At 40.9% G+C, this 24,414-nt stretch overlaps 1 protein-coding gene and 1 pseudogene across 1 annotated transcript in view; both read right to left on the bottom strand.

The window, feature by feature from the left end:
• The window catches only part of FSHR (follicle stimulating hormone receptor), a 152,431-nt gene that overhangs the window by 56,960 nt on the left and 71,057 nt on the right, over positions 1-24,414 (bottom strand). The window lies entirely within an intron of this gene.
• Positions 3,801-4,437, bottom strand: LOC105092371 (small ribosomal subunit protein uS11-like; annotated as a pseudogene).

Below are 24,414 nucleotides of genomic sequence, written 5' to 3'. Positions count from 1 at the left end.
TTTGGAATAATACACTTCCCTTGCTTCTCTCAGCAGATAAGGAAAGGAACTAAAAATCATAGACATAATAGCTAACATTTATTAGCATTTATTATATGCCAAGCAGTTTTTCTGTGCTTTGCATGTATTAAATTGCTTGATCGTCACAATTCTATGAGGTGAGTACCAACTTTAACCCCTTTACAGGAGAGGAAAAAGAGGCATACAGAGGTTAAGTAATTTCCCTGATGCCACAAAGCCAAGTGAGTGAAGTTGACTTGGGATATGAACTCACCATTCATTGGGCCTCAAAAAGATGGCAGAAATCAGACAGGCTGTACTTCCAGTGAATTGGAAAATTATTTCCACCTCAGAAAATCCTGTTGTTATTTTAATTTCCAATAGAGTAGAAATTTTTGGCAGAGCAACATGCCGATAAAACAACTAAATAACCACCCCCTTCCACCATGCTGCGTGGTGCTTGAGTTCTGACAAGACCAAACTATAAGTCAACATGCAAATTCACCATCCACAGATAAATTGAAGTCCTAAGCAGCAACTCAGATGATAAGTGCTTTTTTAGTGCATTCTCTATGCAGAGGTAAAACATGTAAGACAGTAAAAAGCAGTGCCCCTGCCTTCCAAGAATCTGCAATTTAGTTGCATAGAAGCAACATGCATAGTTGAGCAAGATCAGCTGCATAGACATGGAGGAAAATGACAGGAAAGCCCAATGTCCAACACAGAGCAGGGTGAATGGTGGGGGTTCAATACATTTTATTTCCCCCATAGACCATATTTTCCCCCTCACACTCTCTCTAAATGTCAGCATTTCTCAAGCTCTGTCTTAATATCACAATCACTCTGTTGATGCCTCACATATCATCAGAACAAGTTTCCCTCTTAGACCAGAGACCCATGCCTGCAACTGCTAGAGCCATATTCTCTGCATGTCCTGCACACCCTTGAGGGACAACGAGTCTAGAACAGGCATATTATTTTCCTCTCCCAGGTCTTTGACACCCCCCCCCCATCACAACCGTAGACAATGGCTCTATTGTCATCCCTATTGGTTCATCGAACCAACCCAAGCTCCCAAAATTTTGGTGTCATCTCTGACTCCTCTTCAACATTTAACAGATTCTAAATCCTCTCAATTACTTTTTTCAGTATTTCTTGCAAGTATCCCTTCATTACCCACCATCATCATTGTAATTGTGGCTCTTTGCAATTTCTGCTAGACCAGCAGTTCTTGGCAGTCATGTGATGACTCAGGATTGGTTTGATATGGGTCATGAGTCATTTTTTCCCCCCAACAAATTAAGTATCCCAATGATTTACTTAAAATTTTGGAGTAGATTGAAGGCTATATATGTGTGTGTGTGTGTGTATGTATAAAATTATATAAAGTATGCAAGAAAATAAAAATGGAGTGGCTGGTGGAGAAAAGGGTGGAGGACGGTGATGACCTAGAATTCATCTTTGCCTGGATACAGGAGTGTAGCTAGTATTTATGGTTGGGAGTCATGACTGGGATTGTAGTTTGGGAAGGTAGATGGAATGAAAAGAGGATGATAAAAAGTGAAGGAGGGAAAGAGAGTAGGAGAGAAAGGGAAAGAGATTTTCTGGAGGTAGAATCATATTGGAGTTAGAAAAGGTAGATGATTTCTTTATTACTCTGTGTATGTCTGTCAGAAGTTGTTTAAACAGGAATTCATTAAGTTCTAAGTGATAGAAGATGAGAGGTTGGACAGGTAATAAGGAAGGGGGCACTGTGTAGAGAGGAGAAAGGGAAGATACATTGATTGGGTCACTTGGCTTCAGTGTAGGCTGCCAGCTTGAGCAGAGGCCAAAGAAAGGGCGATGGGAAGGCTAAAGGGCCTCTGACCCTCAAGGAAAGATACATTTTCTATATGTTCAAGACCCTTTAGAGTTGGGGCTGTGTAACTCAAGGCTGCAGGAATAATGATGATGGTGGTAATTAACCTTAACTAGACACTTACTGTGTAGCGGGCATACCACTACATGCTCTGCATGGGTCCTCTCACTAATAGCCTTGTCTTGTCAGGGCCCTGCTGGCTTGTGTTTGTCTCAATTCTTAGGCACGAGTGAGTGGCAGCATGAACTTGGAAACCAGGCAGGCCTGGCTTCAAATTCTTTTATCATTGCCTACTTGTGTCAACCAATCTCCATGGGACTTTTTTATTTCAGCGGAGGTAATTATAACTACCTTTTAGGGTTTTTATGAGAATTATGGATATAATACATGGTATGGAAGAGATTTCTAGTGCCTACCCGAATCTATTTTCCCTTCTTATTGCTGGGGTCACAGCTACACTATGTTTCTTGGCAATCTTGCTGTTAGGTTTAGCCTTGTGGGGAGAAGGCTTCTCCCAAGGAATATGAGCAGAAATAATGTGTACTGTGCCAGGCCTGGCCCACAACCCCTCCTGGGTGTTCCTCTATGTGCTGTCTCCATCTGGCCTGGTTGGTGGTGACCAGGGCAACCTCGAAAGCCTGATTGAAGATGGTGAAGCAGCTGGTGTCCTGGGCTCCCTAAATCAAGTGCTAAGGAACTCCACCTTGGACTACTAGGTAAAAAACAAAGAAACTCATTTTTAAAGTCCCTGACATTGCTCAACAAATGCTCCTCCCCTCAGGGCAAGTGTGAGTTTTGCCTCTACCATCTGGTGAAAAATGGGTGTGCACAGTAGATGTTGAGTACATTTCTGTTGGCTGGTTCATTAGGAGTCATGTAGGACTGTTGCTTGGCAAAATTGAAAGGAAACAACCAAAAAAAAAAAAAAAAAAGAACTCCTCAGAACTAAGTCTATGTTTGATCTCATTTAGCCAGAGACCTGTCTTCCTTAGTGACACAGTACTTACTGCCTGTGATTGAATGGCTTGGCCTCTTTGTGGTGAGCACACCAGGTAGCTGCTCCTTATTGAATTATGGGCCCTTGGCCTTTTTTTTTTTCTTCCCTTTTTAAATTATTTCATGGGGATGAGGGGGTGGGGGGACCATCCCAGCATGCCAGAAAGAACAACGTTTTCACAATGAGGACTACTAAGTCCATTAGCACCCAGACCTGGGGAGGGTGTTCAGGTTAAGAAATGAAAACCCCCAGCTCCGTAATCTCCAGAAATGCAGAGCTGCATGCGGCGAGGTCTCTTGAGCAGGCAAAAGGAAGTCCTTCATCACTTTGGCAAATCACTAGAGCTCTCTGAGATCCATTTTCCTCTGTAAGATATTGCTAAGGCCTCTGTCCCTCAGTACATTTCATACTCAGTCCTTTGTAGTTGGCTGGGCTATTGAAGATCACATGAATAATGCATGATCACGCAGAAGGGAAAAAGCACATAGTGTTGTGCAAAGGTCGTGCTGCCAACCATCATTTTTATTACTTCACTAGAGTCAGGAGACCTAGGTTCTAGTCCTGACTCTGCCCCTGATTAACAACTTTCCTTGAGTCAAATCAGTTCCCTTCTCCAAGCCTTTGTTCCTCGTCTCTAAAACAACACTGTTGATCTAGATGATCTCGTGGGTCCCTTCTAGCCCTAAAATTCAGTGATTTTAATTATTTCTGTGATTCTGTTATTAAAAGGCAGCCAGCCACATCATTGGCAGTTCTCCCTGACAGCCAGTTTCCATTTCTAGCAAGCTGGGGTGAAGGCAAGGGCTCCACAAAGCATCCTGCTTAGGGCGCCGCACCTGTTCCCTGAAGAGCAGGTCTGTGGGCAGACCCGGGAGGGAGCAGCAGCAGGAAGCGCCATCCTTCCTGAGCCCTGGACAAGGTGAGAAAGTACCCTTGCCTGAGCCATCATTCTCCTGAAGACAGTGTTTGTTTTATCGTCAGCTTAAAGAGGGCTTCATTGATCTCCTGTAAGCCAGTGTTAATTTCTGCCTTGTCATACTCCCCCAGCCTCTTTACCAAGGAAGCAAGTAAGTCAAAAGAGCTTACATGAAGGCAATTTATTAACAGAAAATGATAATTCAAGGAGTTCTTTTCACAGACAACTACCACAGCGACCCCCTCCTTCTTGCAGGTGCTGTTGGAGAGGATGGGGGTGACATCCTGAACCTGATCAATCTTCACTCCTGAGCGGGTGAGGGCTCTAAGGGCCTGGCTGGGCCCCCGGTCCAGGGATCTTGGTCCTATTTACTCCTGTGGCCTGGAGTTTGACATGGAGGGCAGTGGTGCCCATTGCACTGCTGGGTTCCATCCTGGGCGGCCAACATGGCAGCCTATGGAGATGACTCATCGTGGTCAGCCTTCACCTTCATCCCACCAGTCATTCAACAAATGGTTTCCTTGTCATAAAGATGGGTGACATGGACAGAAGTATCACTGAAGGGTGCAAAGACGTGGCACCAAATACACATTCTCCTTCAGCCACCTGAGGGCCAAGGTGGATGACCTGTTCTTCCTTCTTTCCTTTCCCCTGGTGGGGTGCCATTTCCCTGCTTTATAGGCTCTTCCCTGAAGCAAGACCATGGCCTCCAGAGACAGGGCACCAACTAGAGTCTGGGTTGGCTGGCCACACTCCTCTCGCCTAGCACCAGGCTTGGCTTCCACGGAAAGAGCCCCAGCCCTGTGACCCCCACCCTGTGCCACAGGTTGGTGTGCGTGTGTGTGTGTGTGTGTGTGTGTGTGTGTGTGTCAGGGGCCGTTATTGTAGACTTTCCTATCTGCTTCTGTCACCCCCCACAGCACCCCCTTCCTTAATCATCTCCTCTGGGTGCCTTTTTGTCTCTCTTGCCACACCTGGAAAATAATCTGCCCTCTCCAACAGGCTTCCATCCTCCTCTGTTTTCACTCTGCAGTTCATAATTACTCTCCCTTTTATGCCCCTCCATTTTCCACCTCATTAACTCTTATTCTTGGCATGAGAGTGCCTCTTTTATGGGCTGCAGTGAAGGAACAACCAGGAACTCCCTCTTGGCTGCTTCTGAATTTGAGTCGCTTTGATTGTCTTCTTTTTCTCTTTGGAGTTGCTTGAGTCTAGTACTTTCATAAGTGCCCCGTGTGCCAAGCATTTATCCATCCTGCCCTTTCCTGCATTTCAGGGGCCTATTTTCACTGACTCCATATTTAATTGATTTTATATCCACTTCTGAGCAGTAGATTTCCCCCATCCCATCCCAAATGGCAGTCAAAAGTCCTACTCCAGGGCCTCCTTTGCCTCACATTGGTCCTAAAAGTGTCCCTGTTTTTACAGTGAGGAGACCTGTATGGACAGGAAAAAGAAAGGAGTTTTTAGAAGAACTTCCATTTTATGAAACTTTGCCAATGCCTGGAGAAAAATGCGGTCATGATAGAAAACAAGGAAGAGAATGGATTCTTTTCCAGATTGAGTCTTTGATTCAGCTAGTTAAAGCCACCCAAGATGGTTGGAGTCAGTACTCGAGTTCTGTGTATGTCCAGGCCTTTTCTGTGCCTTGGAAACGTTTGTTGAAACAAAAGCTTAGAGAGAACTGAAACAAATAACGCTAGAATTGTTCCTGTCAAGGTCTAGGGCGTTGGCTTTGTGGGGCACAAGACAACTCAGATTTCCTTCCTCGCTTCAGCACCTTCTGAGGGGCCCTTCATACCCCTAAGTGTGTTATTCAATTGTGAAATACACATTTGTCCAAGATAACTTCAAGTAATGAAGATCCTGTTAGAAGACATCTTTTAGAAAAGTTTGTTTGTTTGTCTTTTGTCTTTGTAGTACCCCTGAAAGGAGAATTTCAGGGTATCAGCAAAGGAAGGAAAAGACTTCAGTAGTTACCTTCTCAATTTACTTTCCTATACATGCCTCCTCTTCCCTTTTCTCAAACTGAGAAAGTAACAAAGCACAAGAAGCTGTGATGACAGGGAGTTAGTTAATAACTGACTGGTCTAGGTTGAGAGGTTCTTTACCTGTGATACTAAGAATGCATTTTCATTCATCCACCAAGGTTCTGTTACATGGGTATCTTTGCTGGAGCTGCAGCAACAAGAAGTTGAGGCTAGCTGACTTCCAGGAGACAGGGTATCTGTGTTACGAGCCAGACAACAGAGCTAGTATGGTAGCCCCACACAAGTACTTGGAGAACAATTCATGCTTTGTGAAGTGGGTCAAGTTACTTAACCTCTCTGAGCCTCAGTCTACTTATATCTGAAAGGAGGACAATGATATTTGCATTGCAGAACTTTGGACTAAATATTAAATAATTACATGTTAAATATTTAAAGCTTAATAAGTGTTAATACCAATGATAATACTATTTCTTTATTTTTCTCTCTAATCTTGTGACTGTAAGTCTGTGAGGGTGAAGGACTTTGTTATATTCCTAGCTTGTCACCTGTGCATCCAGCAGGCACTCCATAAATGTGTGCTGAGTGGGCCGGTGACATCTGCAGTTTGAAGTCCTTTGCCTGGTATTGATTACACATTTATTTTTACCCTCACATTTGACTAGTGGAACAGGAAGAAGATGTATTCCAATTTTAAGGCTAAACTTTAAAGCTTTTTCCAGTGAGGCCTTCCCTAATCCTCCACAATTTGCCTTCCCCTGAGCTTCCCAAGTACACTCGTTGTGTCTATATCCTAGTGAGACTAACAGCCACGCCAGCTATGCTTCTGCCTCTAGGCCCCTGAGGGCTGGAGCAGTGGCCACCGTCCAGCTCTCAGTAGGACCAAACCCAGGCATCACACCCAGCAGGCTTTGAATTGTATTGAGTCAGAAGGAACAGGTATTAACAAAGCTTTGGTGTTTTTGACACCAAAGCTCAAATTTCTTTGCAGACCTCTTCTTCAGACATATTTAAGAGAATACAATTTCTGCCTTCAAGGAGCTTTTAATCTAACAGGAAACTGCACTATTGTCTTCTTCACTGTGACTGATTTTCAAGATTCCCAGTGGTTGTTGACTGATGAAATGAATGAGAGAAGCAAAAGTTATCTTATTTCTCAGTGAAGAATGATAAAGCACAGAAAGGTTAGGTGATTTACCTAAGGCCACACAGCAAGTTAAATATAGAGAAGTAAAACCTGGGTGTGCTAACTCCCATGTTGATGTTCTTCTAAACACACAATGCAGGACCCCGGTGTTAAGGATCTCATACCTAGTTCTAAGCTATGAATAGCCACCTCCTTCCTGCATGTTCATGATGCATTTTCTTTTCCAAAAAAATATAAATATTTGGAGGAAAAGAGAAACATTCTGACCAAACGTGCCTTTGATAGAAAATCTGGTACCAATTTTTTACATCAAATCCTGAGTTAGATTTCTGAATTCATCTGAATAGATTCATTTCACAATTTGTATATCTAATTCTGTTTTCCTCTGTCACCAACCACAAGCAATTTCTTCTTTTAGGATCATTGTATCTTTAAATGTAAGACATAAGACACAAGAATTACCATAGCAACTTGCTTTCCAATTAGACCGCAGTTGCTGACAATCAATATGATTAGACAAGGTCAGTGACAGAGTAAGCCCCATGGTGTTTAAAGAGATCTGGGAAAGTGCTGGGACAATGAGGAAATGAGAAAACGATTGGAAAAATCTCTCCCCAGAGTTGAGTATGAGCCGTTTATTGCTTGCTGCTTGTATAACCAAAAGAGATGTCTTGTAGTAGCAACAGTTTGTAACCTGCCAACAAGAATGGGAGGATGGAGGCCGAGAGGTGTTCAGTTGCTTTGGTTTTCCTTTTTTCTGGTCCCCAAATCCTTGACAAAGCTAAGGGCTGAAAATCACCAACTTGAACTTGAGGATAAATAGTAGCTGAAGGGGGAGTTAATGAAGAGGCAAACCAGGGCAGCTGTTTTCAGCCCAGAGAAGGGGAGGGGGATTTGAGAGGAAATGGGATGGTCCACAACCACATTCTCCTGGAGAGGGGCTGTGGGAGCTGGGGTGGCTCCAGCCATCCGGGGCAGTGTCATTAGCCTTGAACCTCGCATCATCTAAGTGCCTATCAGTGACTTCCTCTCCTTCTCTCCCTGTACTGGTCTCTATTTTAAAGAAGAAAAACTCATTCATGCCCAAGTGTCTGTGTCTGACAACTGATTCAAATCTGATTTAGGGGGAGGGGATTGCATATTAATAGACAGCAAAGCTTAAGCAAAATGAGTATTAGGCACAAAGGAACAGATAGTAGAAGCACTTTGGGCACCTTTCTGGAGCTCCTTAAAATTACACCTGCAACCTACCATGATTTCATAGCAGGTCAGTGAAAAACAAGCTCCAGGGCTTCACCCACTCATGGAACAGATGAAACCCAAAGGCTTGACCTCACCACCTTTCAAAGCTTCAGCTCTCATCCTTCCCATATTAGAAGTGGCTTCTTCCCTCTCAGTCCTCAGGGCAGAGAATAGCTGGGGAAGGAGAGGGCGAGGGGGAGTACAGCAGGAAGTTAAGTCACTCTGGGCTCTGCTGCCAAATATCAAATGTTCGAGCCCGCCACACGCTGGGTCTGGTCTCCTCCACACAAATACTCCCAGGGACCGTGGCTTTGCGTTTGCTTTCTTTGGTGTCGCCTCATGCCTGAGAAGTGTCTACGATTTGGCTGCTAGAACAATTAACTCATTTCATCTTTTCCATAATTTTAAGATATTTGTCTGTTCTTTGTTTCAGATTCTCAGCTATTCTCACATATCAATGATAAGATTTAGCTTGTTCAGTTTCTATTGCTGAATACATCCTTCAATGTTTAGATATTTTTGATATGGGAGCTTTGACTTTACAAATATATGTATTTCATATATTCATAGATTTCATATATATTATATAGATTTCATATATATTATATAGATTTCATATATGTATTTCATGTAAAGCAGGAAAGATAAGTGAAGAGACAAAGAAGAAAGTATAAGAAGTCCCAGCATAGGTCTAATAGGAGATAAAGAAGGAGGGTAGAGATAATAATAGAAACTTTTCAGAGTTGAGGCAAGACTGCCTTCCTTTGAGGAAACTGCTGAGCCACAAGTATATAAAACAAAAAATTTACACTCAATTGTGAAACTAAGGCAGAGAAAAAAAACCTCTTAAAACTTATCAGAGAGGAAAGATCGACTGCCAAAAGTTAGACTGACAGCATACTTCATATAAGCAACAGTAGATACTAGAGGATAATAGAATTATTTGCTGAGTGGGAATTCTGGTTAACCCAGGTTTATGAATTCCCCTAGACTACTGTTAATAGTTCAGGAGAGCAGGGGTAACATTTTCAGATATATAAGGACTGAAGAGAGTTTACCACTCATCCATGTAAGGGACGATTTGAGTTTTTTTGTTTTTCATAATTAAGATAGGATTTTTTATGGTTAACGAAGTAGTACGTGCTTACTGTAGGAGAAAACAAACAGTGAGGAAAGTTAGAAAGAATGATTACATTAGAAAACAATTTTCATCAACAAGAAGAAAATTGAACCCAGAAGAAACAAATGTGTAAGAGCAAAATCCCTGGTAAAATGAGAGTAATATTGATCAATTATTCAATTAAAAATGGTACTAATTTGGGGCTATTTAAAAAACAAGCTAGAATTAAAGCTTTGGACAAAAATGGCATGGAAAATTGCAAGGTAGAGAGCCCAGAGTTAAAGCACTTAAATCTTCTTGTATTGTTCAGATAAAGTGATGCTGATTAATTTTGGGGTTTGACAAGTATGTTTTAAAAATGATAAAATAACTATAAAACAATATAAATAGCACATATAACTTCTAGAACATACAACTTCTAGAGATGGAAAAAATGGAGACTAAAGAAATTGTAATAGTGACATTTCAAGCACTAATAGGAAAGGTTTTCTTATCGTGTGTTTTGTATATATGTGCATATTTGCATACATGTGTGTATGTGCTGGATGCCAGAAGTCTTCTGATAGCTCACAAATCTATTTCCATAAAGCCCTGTACATATCCTAGCTGTAAATCTAAAGTAAATTTTTAAAACATGCGTAGGCCTGGAATGGCAATTGTTCCACATTGTTTTGTTGTAGCAAGTACAATTGTACATGTTGCTGCAGCCAACAGAGATTCTTTATCTCTGAGAAACCAGGCTGCAGGTGCCTCTAGGGGCCCTTTTACATCCTGGTTTTCTAGTCAGTTTTGTGGGGGAACCCTGGTCTTTTTTTTTTTTTTTCTCTCCTTGTGTTGCCAGGCCTGTTTTCTGGAGAGCTGATGTCTTTACATTTATTTCCCGCTAATGATACTCGCCATCCGTTGACAATAAAGATGACATATCACAGAGCCCCTTTTAGAGAGATCTCTATCCACAATGCTTTCCAGGCTCGGCCTTCATGCAGCAACACACACACACACACACACACACACACACACACACACGATTGTCTACTTTCTCATTTTTTTCCAGAATGATTAACAAAAATGTACTTTTCTTGTATATGTGACTCTTCAGCATTCTTTCCTGCATTCTCCAAAGCTTTCCATTCAGACTGGAGGTGACATGTTCCTTGTAGGTTCCTACTTTTTCCCAAGCTGGTATCTTATCCCTTCCACTTATCACAATTGTAGCTGAGTTCTGGATTTCTTGAATTAGGGATCCTTGCCCTTGTCTTTTGATACTTTAACAGCCATCAGTTTCCTCTAAAACATTTGTCAACATATAATTACATGAAAAAAGTGGGTTACAAAAGAGCATGCATAATATCCCATTAGAATTTAAACAAAATGTGTGCCAGCAGGGAAAAAAATTGTGGAATGCTGTTTACCAAAATATTGACAGTGGGTATGTTATGGTAGAACTAAGTGAACTCATTTCTGCATTGTTTGTTTTTCTTTCTACAGCAAGCACATATTGTTTTTATAATCATAAAAAAAATCCTATCTTAGTTGTGAAAATCAAAACCAAACCCATCTCCATCAGGGACAGCATTCCTGATTCCACAGCTAGGGAGAGTTTGTTGGTTGCCAAAAGCAGGCAGAAAGTCCGTGAGTACACAGTGCCTTGTGAAACAATATACAATGGGGATTGGAGAGCTACTTGAAAAAGCAAGTTGTTGCCTACTTTGTTTTTCCTATACAATTGTGTTTAGGTTTATTCTAGAAATAGGTTCATGGAAGTGTTGCTGAGGTGGCCATAAACATATTATGATACGGTAGGACTAACAGGGAATTTGATTATCTTGTGAACCGCTGAACCCCAGACCAGGGAGTAAGTCTTAGAAGAGGCACTCCTGGACCCCCTTACCCTGTTCTGATTTTTCTCCCCTTCCACCCGCATACTCAGAACTTATTATCTCTAGATAAGTTACTTGATTTTTTTTAACTTATTGTTTATTTTTTGTCTCTTGCTCCAAGAATCTAAAATTCATGAGGGCAAGGATCTCTGTCTTAATCAGTGTTGTCTCTCCAGTGTCTAGCACAGAGTAGGTGCTCAGTAAATATACATGGAAGGAAGGAATACATGATAAATGGTTATGTGTACAGAGAGAGGCATGGTAGCACTGAAGGTAGGGGAACAGTGAGCAGAGATAAGAAGGTAAGAAAGGAGATAGCACGTCTACAGGCTCATGAGGAGCCTGACCTGGCCTTGGAGGTAAGTGGTAGCTAAGTTGGAGAAATTATTAAAGGGACTTGAAAATACAACAGGAGAGAATCAAAATAAGGAGTGAGCACACTCAGGGGATGTGCTGAGAGCAATGCAGGATTTCCTCAGATGGTGTTCAATCAGGGCTCCGGCATTGATACAGAGGAAATAGTCTCTCACCTTGATTCATTGTAAAGGGAAAAGGGACAAAATCTGGAATCGGAATGGCTCAATGGTTTCTTTCATTGTCTGTCTATGCTAATATTACTCGAGTCAAACATTTGGGGTTTAAAGGCTTTGCATTTGGAATCATTTTCAATTCAAATCACCTGACAATGCATGACAGCTATTCTTGTACAGAAACAGAACACTTAGGAGATATAGACCTTTTTCTTTAGGCTTCTCTGAAACTCTAATTAAATGAAATGGATCTGTGCCTCGTGCTTAGCTCTGATTTTTTTTCATGCAGTGCATTTGAGAGGCACATCGTGAATATGTATTTGAACATTTTGGTGGTGCTCATTTGTGATGAGTATGGAAAGAAATGGAATTCACTCAGTATGAAATGTTTACATGCTACAGTGAGCACGCCTTTTCTGTTTCTGAAAAGAGACAGCCCGCCTTTTTGCTTAGCCCAGCTTCTGAGGGTGACATGTCTGGGAGCTCCTCCTGCCATGCAGAAATCCTGAGTTGTACTAGAAAATGGAAATGGCAATTAGGGTGGGTAGAACTGGGCAGAAATGTGCATGTCTATTACAGGATTTCCAAGCTGCATGAAGGATTAATTTAGTCCTCACGTTAGCTTTGATTTATGGCCTTGGAGGATTTTATTTTTTTAAATTCTAGATTATTCTAAAGAAGACCCAAGTTAGGGGTTGCTGGGAAACAATGCAATGAAATATTCTAGAATTGAAAGGGAGTCTGGTCTGAGGAGTTCTAGCTAGACCAGGAGATGTATTGTTTCTTTGAGATTATCCCCTTGGCATCCTTACCTGAAGGGAAGGGAATAGACTCTCAGCCTAAAGGGAGCTTCCTTCTTGTCTCATCTTGGGACATTTACTTCTAAGAAGTGAAGAGGAAAAAAGCACACTGGAGAAATGGTGCAATGGTAGTGGCTTAAAGTGCCTTAACCACCCTCCCACCATGTACATAGCAATTTATTTTGGCCATGTTTCCAGGGACATAGGCAAGGCAGGTGCACATTCTCCCATATCATATTTTATACTGTAGAGTCTAGAGCTGGTGCTTTTTTAACTTTATCTTCCCAAATTTTGCCCAGTGACCTGGTTCTGGGGCATTTAACCTGTGGCTTAAAGGTGATTGTCTCCTCTTGTGTTTAAGGAATTATTTGGAGTGAGAATCAGGACAGATAGATGTCAATGGGGGAATGAGGAGATTTTGAATGCCAAAGAAGGGATGATAGAACAAGGGCAGAGAAATGCCCATTCTGAAAATATTCATTGCTATCAACATTTTCTCCTCTACATAGGATGGTTACAGAACCCACACATGTGCTCATTACTGTTTTCTTTTGAAGTCTTTCAAAGGACATCGTTTTGCTTTTAATCACATATTAGTGAATGGCTGGAACAGCATTTTCTTTTTTCATAGCTTCAAATATGGCATATTAAGCTCTAAATAGCCAAATGTATCTCTGGGGTTGGTAATCCCCAGACTCCAGGGACAAGAGCAAGAGCAGGTTAGGACTAAAAAGATAGAGATGATGAGAAAGAACTGAGGAAGTGGCATGTTGAGCGCAGTCAAATCCTCCTATTTGCATTGTTTAAACAGAGGATTGTCAAGAGGCAGAGACCAGCTATAGTATTGTGTCACCCATGAACTCACTGATCGGACATAGCCTCTCTTTCATCTTGACACTAACAACAGTTTATGGGGGGGGGGAGGCAGAATATGGCAGATCTTAGAGCATTTTCTGAAGCCCACCAAGACCTCATATTTCTACAATGGAGAAAACTAGGCTTGGAAACAGTTAGCATTCACTTGGGTGTCTCCAGAGGAGATCAGGGAAACACTGTTGTGCTTTGGGTAGGAGCAGAATATCTCCCTTTCCAACTTCCTTGCTTCCCACGCTTAGGGAGCATTGAGGAATTTTATGCTGTCCTCAGGAAGGACTAGTAGTTCTTGGAGTTAAGAGATCTAGTTGCACCAAACTACCCTGGGTGTGGTTGGCCACTTCTCCTTCCTGTGCTTCTGACTAGGATATGGTAATGATGTAAGTTTGTTATTTACTTAGTGAAGGCAATCTATGGAAACAGAGATTGGACAATTTAGACCCCGAAGTGACTTTTACATATACTCTGATTTGACTATGTAATTACACTGAGATAAGTGGAAACACATAAATCTTTCATTCCCTTTGGTTCTGCATAAGCCCAGCCTAAGGGACATCTCTCTCTGGAGAGGTGGCTCCTTAACAACAGTTCCCCCAAATCAATGAGAATAAGCAGCTTTAGATGTAATTTGAGTCTGCCTGTTGTACGCAGACCATTACACTATCTGGATATTGATGAACAGGCTCCTAGCATCCTGACTACAAAATCATGGGTGGGGCTTTCAAGGAGCCAATATCCTGGTAAATTCAGATACAGTTATCCCAGTGCATGGAGCTTCTTTGTTTCTACTACTGTTTGAACTTTCGGAGCATAGTGGGAGCCCATTGTGCATAATGTGATCAAAAGACATGGACTGTGGGAGCCTGCAGACCTCTTCAGGAAGACCTCATATCCCCGTTACGATTTTGAATCTGTTTCATTAATATCTGCCACTCAGAACACTTTGCCCTCTCCCCTTTGATTATGGAAATCCTATAGTCTCCACAAAACCTTTGGCTTCACTGCTTCACATTGATCTAACTCCCACCTCTTTGAACTGCTTTCAGCACCCAGGACTTGGACAGCAACCTTTAGAGGTTGCTTCTGTTCTGGTCTGTGACCTCATTTCACATGAATTCCTCTTATTTCTGTAACTGCATCACAAACTTCTTGGGAGCTAGAACCAAATCCTGTCTTTTCTTTCAGTTCCTAATACAGGAGACTGATTGAAAGATGAATGGATAGATAGATTGATGAAAGGAGCTTAGGAGCTTCTAATAAGAATGAATCTGAGAGTCTGTGAAATGTTGTTCCTTCTGATTGCACAAAGTCATAAGCAGGTGGGGGCGATTCGCATTTCCAGTTGGTGAGGAGCGCTTATTCTGTTTATTACCATTCCCTCCAGAAACTCTCTCACCCTCCCACCTTCTCTCATTCCTTTTATACACACGCTTAAAATTGGAGGCATAACCTTGTTCAGGAATGTGCAAAACAGGAACATGGTAATGAACTCTTGTCCTGCTATAAACTTGAAGGATGGCTTGTGGAGGAAAGGCATTAAATGGCAATCTGAGTCCAGTGATTAGCTCCACAGCATTCCTCCCTTGGAACTCATGCAGACCAGCATAGCTTTCATGCTGCTCTAGGTTTCCTGTGAGCTCCATTGATTGTGCCAGTACTTCTGGGTCTTGGCTGAAGGGGTGAGGAACAAAGAAGGTGTCTTTGTTTGTTTCCAGCATTCCCATTGCCTTCCTTCATCTCTCTTTCCCCAACCCACCTCACTCACAAATCTTAGCTGCATTTGATCTGAATGAAACATGGTCTACCTTAACCTGTACTTTCCCTCTGACCTTTGTCCACCTCAGGCTACCAGGACATAAATGCCTGTATTCAGTCTCCTACTTTTTTCCTGAGATAGTGCTATCCTGTCATAAGAAAGAGTACTTATGAGACACAGTTTGCCCAGATGAGCCATACAATGGGTTTGCTCCTGAAATAGTTGGATGTGAATTGAATTTTTCAATATCTAGCTGTGTTTCCACAGTACCAATAGAGGGGCTTTCAGAAACTGAGATAATACATGACTAGTTATCCTAAAAAAAAAAAAAAAAGAGGACTATTTTTACGATTAAATGTGATCTGACAAAAGAGAGTAAGAGAACTTTTCCCCATTACCTATCATGTGGTTATAGCAATAGAATACATGTTTATGCATTTGTTCTGTGCTTTTCTCTAACTGTTTTATGTGTATTTTATTGACAACTATGCTGGAGCAGGGACTGTGGGTCATTTCTCTTGCATCCTCCACCATACAGCTCCTTACACAAGACTAGTAATTTTTAGATCTTGTTAGTCCATCAGGACCATGGACCAGCAGTGCCGGCTTCACCTGGGAGCTGGTTAGCACTGCAGACTCGCAGGTCCCACCCAGACCTCCTTAGTCAGACTCTCCATATTAGTTGGATCGCCCCGTATGCACATTAAGATTTGGGATGCCATGATGTAGGAGACACTTAGTAGGAACTCATAAAATGCTTATTGCATTTAACTGAAAGAAAAATCCCTTCTTGTAGAGATGAAATTCTGTATCTTGGCTAAGAAGTTCTGGTTAAATCTACATGTTACTAGAATGTTAATTCCAAGGAGAGACAAAAAGAAGTAAGCAAAACCAGAAAGAATAAAAGCTAATAAATATAGTTGACTTAGAAAGGAAATTTTCTTTAAAAAATGATGTTTTGATGAGATAGCTTGGACTAGTTTTTAAAAATGGACACACCCCATTGGGGCATTTCCTCTTTGGCATGGAAAAGGCTAGTTTTGCCCTTGAATTTTTACTTCTTGGACCACACACCCATACACTTCTAGGTCATCTTTTTCCCCCACTGCCATGTGCTCAGGACTGAGTGGAAAATAGGAAAAATGCTGAACAAAAACACCTGCATATTAAAGTTTATGTACTTGGTAAAAATATAAGTGTTACTTTTTTCTTCTGACTTGGACACTGTGTCACTATCCTGTACTGATGTGACTATAAGACTCTCAAGATGTAATTTCTCTTTAATAAATAAGAGACAGCATTGCAAGAAGCAAAGCATTATATTGAGAAAATGCATGAGTTGTGGCATCTGTGACATCCCACCTCCATGGTGTTGATCTCAGGCCAGTCACCAAACCTCTCTGAACTTCATTTCCTCACCTGTGAGATGGGCTCAAATTCTTGCCCAGCTGCTACTGAAGGGTTGGTGTGTGAGATTAAATGAGCTGAGGTATATGAGGCAGTTTTGAAGTTGTAAAATAGGAAACCAATGCGAAGATACTCAGACTGCTACTACAAATAAAATGGATGAGGACTCTGTGAATTTGTGTTTATGAATGTCTTGCTTCTTTCCATTAGAGAACAAGATTATCACCCTCCTATATCATGTATGATGTAGACCATATTTGTTGTGTCCGTAGATATTACAGAAAAATAGATGACTGTGTGAGCATTACAGTCAGAAAGCCTGGGTTCTCACCTTGGCCCCACCACTTACTAGATGTGTGACATTGGGCAAGTCACATAACCTCTTTGACTTTAATCTCCTCACTGTAAAATTGGGATGATGAGGTTATTATAATTAAATGAGATGATGCACGTAATGTGGCTTATCTCGGTTTCCAGCAAAATAATCACTCAACAAATGACAGCTAATGGTTGTTGTTCTCTTTGGGAACTCCTTGAGAGCAGGGACTTTGTATCTTTATCTTTGTTGTCCAGAACATCTAGCAGGGACTGGTACATAAGCTACACCAGATCATCCCTCACCTAATTAATGTATTTTGTGACTCAGGAAGAATTTGTGGAATTATTGGCTGATGGATGGAGTATGCTTATCTGAGTTTGCTTGATCTCTCTCAGAGTTGCTAACAAATAGAACAGAACAAACATAGCAGCACGTACACTAGTCAGAGGAGGTGTCCCAGGCTTGAGGAAGCCTCATCCTCACAGGTGTGCAGGGAGTGATGGAAGTCACAATCATTTACGCCGTGAACCCTGATAAATCACTTGATGGATTAGCTGGTGTCATCCATCAGGCTGCACTTGTCTCGAGTGAAGTCTTGACTTGACTGAAGTCTATAAATCTCTCTTTAAAAGGCTCCAACCGGTGATTTCTGATTTGGCCTCATTTCCTTGAAGTTAGCGTAGAATTTAGTCTCTATGCAGGGGTTTTGTTTGTTTGTTATGGGACTTGCTGCTGTAGTAAGCCACCATCCTTTTCCCCCCAAAGCAAATGTCCACTTTGTTAAATAAAAAGTCACATCTTAAGTGTCTTACTGGACCAGACTGAGAAGTTATGTGTACATATGAAGAGAAGCAGGGAAGGCAATCTAAGGGGGCATATTTTAAACAAATACATGAAGACTGGCACCCTGATTTTTAACATTCAATGAAGGAAACAAACAAACCAACAAACACCAGCCTGAGTTCTCCACCTAGTCAGTCAGACAGTGAGGGGGCCTGGCCTCAGCAGATGGAATCTTGAAGGCACTAATGTCTGTGATCACAGGAAGCTCATCTTTCCCTCAAATTTCTGTTCATGTACACATGGCCTTTGCAGTCCAAACAAGTAAGTCAGTCTGGATACAATTTTTCATGTATTAAAGCAACCTTAAACACTGTGTGCCACATTGAGTAAAATCCTACCATTAGCAATTCAATCCTTTGGAACTGGCATTACTCCTTAGCATTTCAATGCCAATACATTATTCAGATGCTGTTATCTTTACTGGGAAAGAAGAATGAAGAATGATATATATATATATTTTTTAATATTGAGAGCCTGATTTGGGGAAGAGGTTCTGAAAAGTTGGGAAAGGACCCAAGAGGTAGGGATAACAAATTCACAAACTTGGCCTGCCATTCTCTTTCCATTGGGCCCAGCCCCATGCTAGGTGCCTTGGAGGAATATGAGAAGAGAGAAAGACAAGATAGGTTGAGCTGAGACACCATGAATGGGAAACAGCAAATGTGCTCTCTTTATTATTCATACCTTGCATTTGGATTTGGATGCACTTTTAACTTTTCAAAGCACGCTCACACCCAAGTGCAGACTGCATGTTTCTAAAACACTTGGCATCAACAATTGCTATCTCTATGCCCAGACTCTCTCAGAATCTCAGACCCACCGGGATGGTTAACTTCCATTTTATTCATTTAGGCTCCCCTGGCGTTTATCCCTCACTCTTCTGCTTTTCCTCTCCGCCTGTTTAACTTTGGGAATGGTCTGAACTATAAAAACCCATCTCTGATCATTTGATTTCTGTGTAGGCTAAGCAGGGTGGACCTGAGCATCACAGAAGAGGTTTATGAAGCGTAGATTCAAGTAGCTTATTTGTTAGAAGGGGTGGGGGGGTAGGCAGGCAAGTGGGCCCATATCCTATCTGAGTCTTTTACTGTTTAAAGCATCTTATTAAGTCATAAACAGCCCAGATGGATGTGGTTGTGATGGGCATGGGCTAAATGAGGAAATAAAAATAAATAGTTTGTGCATCGATTGGAGCTTGTGTTTAGATTGCATCTTTTTATTTTAATACCATTCTATTAAAAAAAAAATACCTAGCAAGAGTCTCCGGGGCAGAGACATGAGGCTATTTTTAACTTGAGTATTGTGCTGCCTTAATTGTCTCTTCTCTGAGTAGAAACAAAGATTGAGTTACTGGCAGAGAGGAAAAAAAAAAGGTCAGTTCATTTTCTGGTATATCTGTGAGCCCTGACAAACGTAACATGGTTGGAGGCCTCTCCCACAGCTTGCCTTGTCAAGAAAGGTCAGAAGGGCAGGCATGGCTGAAGCAGAAGTCTTAAAAGAAAAGGTAATGTTGCTTGGCTGTTGATTACAAAATGGAAGAAGATTGTATTTGATTTGTATTCCTCAAGCCTTTCTTGAGGAACCTCTGTCAAGTCTTGCCACCTGTAAGTTATAACTGCTGAATTAAAGGCACCAAACAGAGGTCAGCAGGACCATGAACGCCTCAGTGCATCAAGTAGCCAAGAGGGTAGAGGATCCTAGAAATGGAAGATGTTAATGAGGGCATATCTGTACTTCCCAAGCAAGGGAGCATCTGCAGCATACAACATGACTAAGCTTGCTAGTTCACAGTGGGTGCTATGGACTGAATGTTTGTCTTTCCCCACACCACCCCAAATCCATAGGTTCAGACTCTAATCTCCAGTGTGTTGGAATTTATAGATGGGGACTCGAGAAATACTTGGATAAGGTCCTGGGGGTGGAGCTCCCATGATGGGATTGGTACCCACATAAGAGAATAAAGAGACTAGAGCTCTCTCTTAACCAGGTGAAGATACAGAGAAGGCAGGGAGTAGGTTCTCACCAGACTCTAATCTTGAACTCTTGAATCTTCTACTCTTGTTCTCTCAGAACTGTGAGATTTAAATGTTTGTTGTTTAAGCCATCTAGTTCAGTATTTTAATACAGCAGGCTGAGCTGCTTAAGACAATGGGGGTCTAATCTGTATTCTTTCAGTATTCCTTTTTCTAGAATCCCTTCCAGCAAAGGAAACCCTACATTATTTTCATGCCTAAAGCACAAGGGACTGAGATGTGAAGAGTTATCACGATTATAAGGTTAGGGGCACCTACAAAATCACTAGATCTCAGGAACTGTTCCCTCTATCAGAGTCCCTCCTTATCCCCAGTACATAAAAAGAAATCAAAATGAAAACAAACAAGCAAAAAGCAAAACTAAAAACAAAACCAAGCGTATAAATGCAAAGCTAATATATTATTCTTTCTGATCTGAACAGGCAGCTGTTAGATATTGTAGAGTTTATTTTAAGGACCCACCTAGAAAGAGTTGAAAATAAGGAGACTTAAAGGAAACACTAAAACCACAACAACCCAAAAAGTGACAAGAAAAAGGCTTCTTGTGTTTTTGGTTGAAGCAATAAATACAACAAAAGTACTTATTTTCAGAATATTTATGGACAATAGGAAATAATATAAGGACGTTCACCTTCTAGACACTAAGTCATGTTTTATCTGGGTCAATAATGACAATTTAATTGGCTCAACTCTTACATTTCCCAACTGCTAAGTTAATTTGCAACTTAACAGGCAGCCCAGTTTTGCAAACCCTTGAACTAAAGCCAGTCTCAGCAGGATCTTTACCCAGAGATGAGCTGGCCTACTGGAACTTGAAGGCAAAAAAATAAAAAACAAAAAACAAAAAAACCCTCCAAGAAGAGGTTTCCTCTCCTCTATGACTGTCCCTGTAGAAAATGACTGTAGGTTCTGGTTTATGGCAATTTCAAAGGCTTAGGCATAGAAATCCTCTCTTCTAATTTTAAATGACATCAGAGGAAGCTTTCACAGCCTTAATCCTCCCCTTTGTCACTTTTCACTTTAGTAGAATGACTTTGGAATTTGTAGATGCCAACAAAAAAGGAAGCCTTGTGTAGCTGAAAAGACCAGATTATTTTGGGTTCAAATCCTAGCTTCGCTACAAAAGAACTCTCTGGTGCTGGTTGGTCGCTTACCTTTTCTGAATGTCACTAGCCGTCTGTAAAGTGCAGATTAACTGAGATGTGGTATTTAAAACACCTGGCCCCAAATAGGTGCTGAAAAAATTGTTGGTTTTAAAAAGTCAACTTCATTGAAGTGCAATTTGACAAATAATACTATGCACTCATTTGAACTGTTCGATGAGTTTTTACAATTTCATGTATTTTGTAACAACCATCACGATCAAGATAGAGAACATCTCCACCAGCCTAAAAAGTTCCTTTGTGCCCCTTCCCAGACAATCTCCACCATCACCCTCAGCCCCAGCAAGTACTCTTGAGCTTCCTGTCACCATTGATTAGATACTCTTTCTTCCAGTTTCCTATAAATAGAATTATGTAATGTATGGTATATTCTTTTGTGTTTGGCTTCATTGCCTTAGTATAGTGCTTGAGACTCATGCATGTTGTTGTATTAGCATTTTATTCCTTTTTATTACTTACTAGTATTTTATTACTTACTAGTATTCTGTTATGCATAGAACACAATTTGTGGTGATAAGTATTTGGGTTGTTTTCAGTTTGGGGCTATTATGAATGTTGTGAACACTCCTGAACTAGTCTTTGTGTGGACATATGTTTTTATTTCTCTTGATAAATACTTTTTATAAGAAACTGTCAAACTGCTTCCAAAAAGGTGTTGTACTATTTTGCAGTCTCACAGATACATGAGAGTTCCAGTTGCTCTGCAGCTTCATTGATACCTATATCGTCAACCTTTAATTCTAGCCATTCTAGTGGGTGTATAATGGTATTTCATTAAGGTTTTAAATTGCATTTCCATGATGACTGCTAATGTTGACTCTCTTTTCATATACTCATTGCCCATTTGTGTATCTTCTTTTGTGAAGAATCTGTTCAGATCTTTTGCCCATTTTCAACTGGATTATTTACCTACTTATTTTTCACCTATAAGAGTTCTTTAAATATTCTTAATACAAGGCCTTTTTCAGAAGCATCCTTTGGAAATATTTTTCTCCCTACCTGTGACTCGGTTTTTCATTTTCCTGATAGCTGTTCTTCTGAAGAGCAGAGTTTTTTATTTTTTCAAAGTAAAATTGTATTTTATGCTTTTTGTATCCTATTTAAGAAATTGTTGCATAGCCCAAGATTGTGAAGATTTTCTCCTATATTTTCTTCTAGAAGTTTTAAAGTTTTAGCTTTTATATTTAAGTCTATGGTCCATTTAGAGGCAAATTTTGTGTATGATATGAGGTTGAGATTTATTTATTTTTTTCCCATATGAATACCAAGTTGATTCAGCACCACCATTTGTAGGGAAGAAAAAAAAACTAATGTTATTGTAAGGAACTCTTTCGGCGTAGATAGGATAAGGGAGCATTTCTCAACTCGTTTTATAGCACCAGCATAACAAAGCCAAACAAATCGATTACAGGAAAAGAAATATGTAGACTAGTATCTCTAAAATTATAGACCTCAAAATTCTCAACAAAATATCAGCAAATCAAAATCTATGTGTACAAGTGAACTTTAACAAATACAAGTCAGATAATTTCACTTAGTTGATCAAAATAGCCCATTTAATTTCCATCAGACTCACTGTGACACTCAAGTTTGTCCCCATGGCCTACAAGGTGCTCTGTGACACTACCCCAGCTTCTTCTCTGACCTCATCTCCCACCATCTCGTCTTTCTTTATTCTCCAGCTACAGCATATAGACACACCATACATGTTTGTGAATATTCTTTCTACGAATTTGATTGAAACAAGTATCATCCATCTCAGTGGCTTTCAACTGTGGATATACATTAGAATCATCAAGAAGGCTTTAAAAAGTGATCAGTGCTTGGCCCCACCCTAGGCAAATGTAATGGAAAATCCCTGTAGGTGACAGTCAGGCTTGTGGATTATTTGAGAATTTCCCTAGGGGAGTCTAAAGTACAGCCTGAGATGAGAACCACTGAACCTCATTTTCTTTTTTATGCCCTGGGATTCAAATCCCTTCTTCCCATTCAGAGGTCTAGCCATTCCAACACTGGCCTCCAGTTTTGTTTTTTTGTTTTTTTGTTTTTTTTACCAGGAGCCAGTAGAATCATCAGCCTTTTCTTCTTGCTTTATTTCAGTAGGTGGGACTCAAGACTTTCTGCCCATTCACTCTCAGAATCCCAGAAGGTCAGGGTAGGAACAGACCTAAGATAGGTAACAAAGAGGTGCTTAGGAAGACAAAGCAGATGGGAACTCAAATTTTTTTTAGCACTGGTGCCATTAGGATTTTAATTACCTGATTTATTTCCTTTCCCTTTATCTGTGCTGAGTGGGCCTGAAGAACTGACAACTGGGACGATCCTCAACTTTTTTAGTGTGCTTGCAACAATTTTCATTCAATAAATCTCTTCCTCTTAAAGTCCCTCTGTTAACTTTTCTTTCCTCAGTGATCTGGGGGTGGAGGCTGGAGTGTCAGACTAGTGTTCTCATTTTTATATGCAAATAAATCACTTGATTATATTTTTTGTCCTTATGTTATCATGAATATTTCAAATGAATTTTATATGGTTCATATTTATGATTTGGGAACTATTTCATATTTTGGCTCATTGCCGTCTCATCTGCATATACCATATCTCAGCTGATGTTAATTGGTCTTATTTACATATTCATCATGCTCCTATTTTCAAAGAGATTTTGTTGTACACTGGGTTTTCTTCCCCTTACAGTGTTATAATAACACGTAGATGTGTTTTTAAATTGCACTCATTTCCATACATAATTTTTCTGGTTGCCGTAAATCACCACATTGTCACCTACTCCCCCCACCCTATTTAGTGTAATCTTCACCCTTTATGCCAAGCTGACATATGGCTCCAGAGTAATTAAAGACAATGTAAACAGTTTACAGTGCACTTGGCAAAGCCACTTCACATTGCAGAGAGTATAGTGATCTCCTTTCCCCCCAGCCAGTCCCGTAGCAGGGACAAGTAGGGAGGTTTGAGACAGTGATGCTGATTAAAACTCATGTGTGACAGTGATTGTTTCATTTCTGATGAAGAAGCTCCTGCTGCACTTCTACCAAAAGACTCCTTCCCCTTTTGACTTCTTACAGAAGCAGAGGGGACTGGATTAAGCTGGATTAACTAAAGGAGATGAACTGTTAGCGTGAATTGGGGCGGAGTTACTGGATTCTTTCAATTATTCTAACAGGAGGAAAGGGGAAGAATCAAACTCATCAAATCCCCAGCCACCCTGGCCACAGAGACCTTTCTCTTATAGGTGAGAACAGACTAATTTTCTTTTTAGACATCCTTTGTTTGCCCAACTGCCGGCATCTAGTGTCCACTTTTTTTCCCCAGCAGTGGCCTCAGTTTTGGTTTGTGGATCTCCCTCCCCCACTGCAGGTCATGTGGTTAGGGTAGGTGTTTTCAACTCCAGGAATGGAGCCCATTACCCAGGCCACAGCCAGTTTGAACATCACATTTCCTTAACTGCTGTGGTTGGTCCAGGGATGGTTGTGTCATCTAAGCTAGTCAGACTAAATCTTAAGATTTTTGTGAGATTGAGCAAAAAAGAT

The sequence above is a fragment of the Camelus dromedarius genome, chromosome 15, assembly GCF_036321535.1.
Source record: "Camelus dromedarius isolate mCamDro1 chromosome 15, mCamDro1.pat, whole genome shotgun sequence".
In the NCBI taxonomy this organism is placed as follows: Eukaryota; Metazoa; Chordata; class Mammalia; order Artiodactyla; family Camelidae; genus Camelus; species Camelus dromedarius.
Note: the sequence above shows the minus strand (reverse complement) of the source record. Positions and strands in the feature narration are given on the sequence as shown.